We start from the raw sequence: 7714 nt of genomic DNA, 5'->3' as shown, positions 1-7714 counted from the left end.
CCTAGGTTACTATCCTGACTGTAAGCTGCCTATATAGACTTTCCTACTTGGTGGAGTTAAGGGACCATTCTTCTCCCCTATTTTCCTCTTTGATCCAAGGTATTCTCTTCTAGTCATTCTATCTTAACCATACTGTAAGCAATCTAGAAAAAGATTTTAAAGACCTAGCATGGCATGATCAAGAACAGGTTAATAGGAGGAGTTAGATTTGTTCTAGGCCTTAGCTGGCTGAACTAGGAACAATGCGGTAGATATGCAGAGAGGCAGATTTAGACTTGATACAAGAAAAAACTTCCTAACAATTCACGCTATCCTAAAGTTGAATTGATTGCCTTGAGAGATAGTAAGTACTCCTTCAGTAGAGATCTTCAAGCAAAGGTTGGATAACCACTTGTGGATGGGTTGTAGAGGGACTTTGTATTCATTTATGGGTTGGATGACATGAGCCTTTGAGGTCCTTTCCAACTCTGAGATTCTGTGATTTATTCCGTGATTCTTGTAGGTGGCTGTAATTTTTATGTGAGGTCATAACCATGGTGGCCCCCATTTTTTTTTGTTTCACAATCTATCTGTTGCTCACTAGATCTTAATTGTTTGACCATCCTGAGAAAGGTTCTCCAGTCTCCAGTCCCTCTTCCACAGAGCTGCCAGTAATCTTCCTATTCTAAAGCACAGGCCTGTCTATGTCACTCTCTCCTCAAGAATCTTTAGCAGGATCCTGTTGACTTGAAGATTAACTCTGAACTGCTCAGCTTAATCCTTCCCAGTCTGTCTCCAGCCTGCCTTTCCAGCTTTGTTGCATTGCACTACTCTTCATGAAGTCTACGTTCCAGCCAAATTGGCTAGTTGCTGCTCCCAGAATTTGACGCTCCTTTGATCACTTCTTTGCCTTTGCACAGGCTGTCCCCTGTGCCTGGACAATATACTTCTTCTTCACCTCTACCTTTTAGAATCCCTAGCCTCCTTCAAAACTCACATCATGCACCTTTGCCTAGAGAAAGCCTTTTTTACCCCACCTTCTCCCCTCCCTCCAATTTATTAGTAGTCTCTTGTGTTTTGTCTTTTATGGTTTTGTGTCTCTCAGTAGAATATAGCTTCTTGAAAGCAGGAATTGCTTTTGTGTCTCCCTATGCCTTGCACAGAATAGATGCTTAATAAATGTTTATTAAATGGAATGGAGTTTCCATTCTTGAAAAAAAAATGAGGGTCAAACAGGAATCAGTGCTCTATACCTGTGGTTTCATTGGTATAAGGAACTACCAATGAGGAAGTTCCTTCTGCCATTACAAATCAACAATTTATAGTTCCTGGAGCGCTGAGAAATTATGAATTACCCAGGGTCACAGTATTTCACTGATGCATATGAAGAGGTAGGACTTGAGTAGCCAATGTGTATGAGAAGCAGGATTTGAACCTAGATCTTTCCAACACTGAGGCCAACTTTTTAACAACTACACCATATTGCCTCTTCTCAATTTCTCTTCTTTCCATTAAAAACAAGCACAAATCTAGTAGTTCCATCTTCTGGTTCCTTTTTCTGGTATACTCACTATGGCTTTTTCCTTTAACAAGGTGTTCCCGCCACCGTAAACATGATCCTGGCCCAAACCTGTGATTCCACCCATTCCCATGCCCAACCTCACATGCAGCATAGAACATGAGAAGGAAATTCAGATGCACAGCCCTTTCATTTGATAGATGAAATGGCTTGCCAAAGATCACACAGGGAGTTGACTGTAGAATTAGTTTTCTAACCCAGGTCTTTCGACCCCTAATTCATGTCATTTCCACTACATCTGAGGCAGAGAGTGGAAAAGTAGCTGAGGTTTCCAAGTAGAATATAAGAGCATCAATTCATGGGGCCTGGTCTGGCTCCAAAGATGTTCCTCCATGTGGGCATAGAAGCGGAGGAAGCGATTGATAGGGGTGTGGATGAGCCAAGGCTGTGAACGATCTGGTCATGCACAGCAGAATGAGAGAGGCATGCAAAAATATCTAGAGTGTTGGAGGAGCCGTAATTTTAAATGTAGATTAAAAGATCTTTTATTGAAAGCGACGTGGAGGAGAGGAAATATGTTGAAACTCTGGCAAAATAGGTGGGGTTATTAAACATGGAGACAGCAGTAAAACCAGCAGGCTGGCCCTGGAAATAGTTTGTGAAATGTGTAGGAAAGGTACTGTGGTGTCTTAACCAAAGTTCTGGCAACAGTGAAACTTCTCAAGTGGTATTCAAGAAAGACAGTAAGTATAAATGTCCAACAATGGTAACAAAAGTGAGGATGGAGGTTGGAGGAATAGATTGAGGAGAACCAACAAGAGTGAATTCAGTTCAGTCCAGCAAACCTTTATTAAGCAACTTCTATGTACAAGGCTCTGTCCTAGGTGCTAAAAATACAAAGATGAAGTTTAAGAGAGTATCTGGCCTCAGTGAGTTTAAGATATGCCATAATAGAGGAAATAAGACATAAATTCGAAACCGCAATGTAAATTAGAATATAAGAAAAAGTCTGAAGTTGTATTTGGAAAGAGAGATCACTTCCAGTGGGGATGTTCAGGGATAGATTCTTGTAGAAGATAGCACTTAATCTGGGCCTTACAAGAAGAGAAGGCATTCAAAAAGCAGAAATGGAGGGTGGGGCATCTTTTCCAGTATGGTATGCTGTATGAGAAGAAGCATGGAATTGGGAGGAGAGGAACAAGATGAGATTGGCAAATGGCCTGTAGCCTAGTTTGTTCTAGAGCATACCAAGGAGAATAATGTATGAAGTCATGAAAGGGAAGTTGGAGGACCTTCAGTAAATGACTAAAAACCTAAGGTGTTCTTGCTTTATTTCATAGGCAGTTGAGGTGCCAGAGGTTTTCTTTTGGGGGAAGGTGTAGGGAGGTAATAATATAGGGAGGATTAGGGAAAGAATGGAGGCAGAGAGAAAAATTTAGGAGGCCTTTGTAATTATCTAGGTGAGAGGTTGTATTAGGATCTGAAGCAGAGTGGTAGATATGTGAATGGAAAGAAAGGAGGTACTGTGGAGGTAGAATAACAAATGGAGATGAAGGGCATTAGTAGACTTACGTGGGGCCAAAGCTTATAGAGAATAGGAACTTGTATGTGTTAGCTTGTATACTATCCTGCTACACAGAACCATCCCCAGTTAGGAACTTAATAAATACCTTGCGCAGTATGGTGGTGAATCTAAAACAAACAAACAAACCCACATCAGTTGTAGGTGGGATGAGTGATTCCTAAAATGACATCTTCCTGGTATGAGGAGGTACAAAGTGCTTAACTGCCAGAGCCACAGGTATGAAATATGGAGATGAAACATTACCTAAAAGGCATCCAAGGTTTCTTATTCATTTCTCTGCAAAATCTCATTTTCTGTGCAAAAACTATGTTGACAGTTTTAGCGCTTAACTGTTTGGATCACTGTTTCATTTCAAATCTTTTTGATTTCTTAAAATAAACCACAGAACTGATGACATTTTGCCCACCAAATACTCCTGGCTTGGGTTTCCTCTTCCTCCACCTCTGAGTAATGTTCTTATTAATTGCAACACACCAATAGGTTCTTTGAGGGCAGCGGGGTAGTGCAGTGGATAGATTACTGGCCTTGGAATCAGGAAGAGTCATCTTTATGAATTCAAATCTGCTTCAGACACTTCCTAGCTGTGTGACCCTGGGCAAGTCACTCAACCCTATTTGCCTCAGTTTCCTCATCTGTAAATTGATCTGGAGAAGGAAATGGCAAACCACTCCAGTATCTCTGCCAAGAAAACCCCAAAATGGGGTCACAAAGAGTCAGACACAACTAAAAAAACAACCAAACAACAATAGATTCTTCAACTTGTGCTGTGCTGATGCCAAAAGTTTATACTAGAGATAAGTTTTCTCTTAACAGAGAGAAAAGACCTAGTTCCCCAAAGGCCAAAAACCATTGTCATACTTCATTCTAATTACTTTCAGTGCATTATGGCTACCTAATCCCTGGTGTTTTTGAATGGCGGGCAAGAAGCCTCAGCTGTTGGCTACATTATCTGCTCCCCAGGAACCCATATACCACTGAGAACAATTTTGGTGACTGTGGTCTCCAGATGCTGACTGTAAGCTGTTGTTGCAGCCCAGGGCAAACAGGTGAAGTACAGAGACTGGGTGGCACCAGCTGTATCTCTTTCTGGGACTAGGGACAAGTCAAACCTAAAAATAGCCCCCCAGGTTATTGCCAGGAGACCAAATGGCTAGAACAGAACCCACACCGGGAAATATGGGACTGTAGTATATATACTGAAATCTTAGTGCTACAGTCATTGATATACCTACAGATCACCAGCCCCTATGTTGCATGTAGATCTATCATGGACGTTCATGTTTTACAGTCAACAATAAGAGGACTCTGACTTCTTTCCTCTCAGGCTTAAAACTTACATTTATATCACTAACAAGAGCAAACCTAATTGTAAAATGAGCACATGATGTATGCAGTTAACAGAATGCAGTATGTCTTATTAAAAGTCATAGTACTTTCATAGTCATGTTTGGTCATATTCTTTATGAAGCACAGGCTTTTCCTGGCCATTCAGACATATTGTTTGGTATTTGTTTGGACCAATCACCAACCAATCCTAAATGCTGTGATCCTCAAGTATTGGTGGGAACTCAGGATATACTACTCCACTAGGCTGAGGAAATAGACATCAAATCTTAGGCCAAGAGCTCTCCTTTGATGGTCTCTTGTGCTGGGAGGCAGCGTACTACAGGACATGATCCCCCAACACTTGGCACCATATTGACTTTGGTATTGTTAATCTCCCTTGTTCTGCCAGTGTGGTTTATGTAATTGGATGAGTATCAAAATCCACCTCTAGCTAGCTGTGTCCTGTGGTCAGAGAAGTCACCACACTGCCGTCAGCTGCTGATTCCCTTTCATTTCTGCTGACCCTGATCTCACTTCTTAGACAGCCTAACTACTGGAGAAGCAAGATAGATATGAGTCATGATATAGGTTGGGTGATTCCATAAAGGTTTTTGAAGATAAGTATTTAGTCTCACTGACCCTTACACCATCTTGAGGAATTGTTTTATGTGGTATAAAAAGAGCCCTTGAACTTGGGGTTAGAAGTCCTGGGTACTTATACAGGCTGTCTTCAAAGAGTTCTTATGAGAATCACATGAGATAATATATGTGAAAACAATTTTTACCTGTAAAGGGCTATGTCAATGTACATTACTATAATTATTGAGGGAAAGGTCCTTGACACAATGAACTAAAATAAATCCTCTCAGCTCTTCCCATAGTCTCCCACAGCATTCATGAAATAACTGTTTTGGAGCCTCTACTGTGTACAAGACAGCAAGAAACAGCAGCTCAGGGGGCAGCTAGGTGGCGCAGTGGATAAAGCTCTGGCCCTGGAGTCAGGAGGACCTGAGTTCAAATATGGCTTTAGACACTAGCTGTGTGACCCTGGGCAAGTCACTTAACCTTAATTGCCTCACCAAAAAGCAAAAAAAGAAGAAAGAAACAGCAGCTCAATTTGCAAAGCACTTCCCATACATTATATCATTTGAGTCGCACAACAACCTCTTGAGGTAGAAACTACAGGCATTATTGCCACCATTTTTTTAAAATTTATTTTTATTTATTTATTTATTGGTGAGGCAGTTGGGGTTAAGTGATTTGCCCAGAGTCACACAACTAGTGAGTGTTATGTGTCTGAGGCCAAATTTGAACTCAGGTCCTCCCGACTCCAGGGCCAGGGCTCTATCCACTGTGCCATTGCCACCATTTTAAAACTGCCATCAGTTGCTGATTCCCTTTCATTTCTGCTGACTCTGATCTCGCTTCTTAGACAGCCTTAGACAGAAACTGAGGCTGAGAGAAATTAAGTAACTTGCCCATGATTACACAGCCTTTCAGTGTCAGAGGTGTGATTTTAACTCAGGTCTTCCTGACTCCGAGACTCTCTTCACTATGTTACACTGCTTTTCATTCTCTTCCCAAGAATATCCCAGAGAAACATGGGATCAAGGGGCTCCAGCCCTAGCCATTAAGCTATTCACTCAGCTATTAAGGCTACAGAACTAGAGTAAGATTCCTTCACAACTAGTGGATGGTCCTTCCCCAGAGACCCAGGGAAATCTCAACCAACGAGCACATCCATCCTCGCTGTAGCTTCTCCCTAGTTCTTTGCTGAGAGCATCCAGCTCTCACCAGTCCCCACCCCTTGATTTTTTGCTTGCCTGCTGCTGTAAATAATTTATCTGCATTGTGAGCAGGTGTTCAACAGAAAATGGGTGTGTAACACACACACTCCACTGCCTACATAAACACGTTTCTCTCACTCTTACTGTCAAACAGACACTTTAAGACAGACTCATCTCTCACTTTTACTTGGCTCAAATCCTCTTGTCCAAGCTGTCCATCGCTTTCTCCTCTCTCTCATGCTCCTCTTCCTTGGCCTCCTCCCTCACCTTTTTGTTCTTCCTAAAAGGATACTTAATGTCTAACATTCATATTCTCTTCCCCTTACCCCAATGTCTGATTCCTAGTAATCTCCTCCTACGCAAGGAAACGAGGGACTCCAGATCTATCTCCCAGCCAGAGAAATAGTCATGAAATCTCTGAGGACCTCACCATCCACTGGACTTCACTAGCCCGAGGCTGTTACTAAGCAGATGGGAATCTTTTTTGACCAATCACTAATTACTACCACTTGTCCTGCAACTAAGCTTGTGGTTTTTTTTTTTAATTTCCCAAAGCACCCCAGGCACAAATCACTGTGATTTAAAAACAACAACATTTAATCAAGGTACTTTTTATGAACATTTCTAATTTGTTCATACCAAAAGTTGCAAGTAAGTTAGTCTCATTAGTGGAATCCAATTCTGTTGCATCCTCAGTTTCCCCTCAAAATCAAAACTATATTAGTTCTAAAAGTAGCTTGTTTAATTAACCCAGAGATCATAATTTTGATGGTTTTCTTTTTTTCCTTTCGTGATCCTATAACAGTACTGCTGCACATACAAATCTAGTGTGGCCAAGGAAATCGAGCCATTTCGGGTAAGAAAATACAGAATCTCACAGAGAGTTTATTCAAAAGATAAGGTGATTTTGTGCTGGTGAATACTCGAGCAAATCTTTATCAGAATCCTTTTGAAGATGAACTACAAAGATCATTACAGGGGTATCATTTACAATTGAGATTTTTTTAATAGTGATTATTTTTGTAATTGTAAAGAACAATAGGATATAGAAAGAAAGGGGGCATTGAGAGGTTAGGATATTTAATATTCTGATACAATATTAGTAAGTCAGATAACTTTTGAGAGCATCCATTTCTGGTTTCCTGGCTTTGTTTAATAAATTTTAATATTCCTTCCCACAAAGCCCATAGGAACCTACTTGTATGCACTGCCTTTATTTTACCCCAGTGAGCCAGTCTTTGACAAGTGAATTTGATGTTTCTCCGATGTTGTCTATACTTTGTCTTCCCACTGCATTGAAGTTCTCTGAAGAAAAGCATGACACTGGTAAATCTAAGATTGCATAAAAGACAAATCTAGCATTTCCTAACTGGAAGAAGGAAGTATATAGCCCCTCAAAGTCAAGACTCCCGAGTTTCATTTCTAGTTCTGCATCTTATTTGTAATCTGATTGGTGACTGCCCCTCTCAGTGTCTCAGTTTTTCCCATTGTAAGATAGGTAATTGTTTTGTTAAAGAT

Source organism: Phascolarctos cinereus, unplaced genomic scaffold, assembly GCF_003287225.1.
Source record: "Phascolarctos cinereus isolate Bilbo 61053 unplaced genomic scaffold, phaCin_HiC Scaffold_270;HRSCAF=868, whole genome shotgun sequence".
Classification (NCBI taxonomy): domain Eukaryota; kingdom Metazoa; phylum Chordata; class Mammalia; order Diprotodontia; family Phascolarctidae; genus Phascolarctos; species Phascolarctos cinereus.
The sequence above is the reverse complement of the archived record's forward strand: the minus strand, read 5'-3'. Positions refer to the sequence as shown.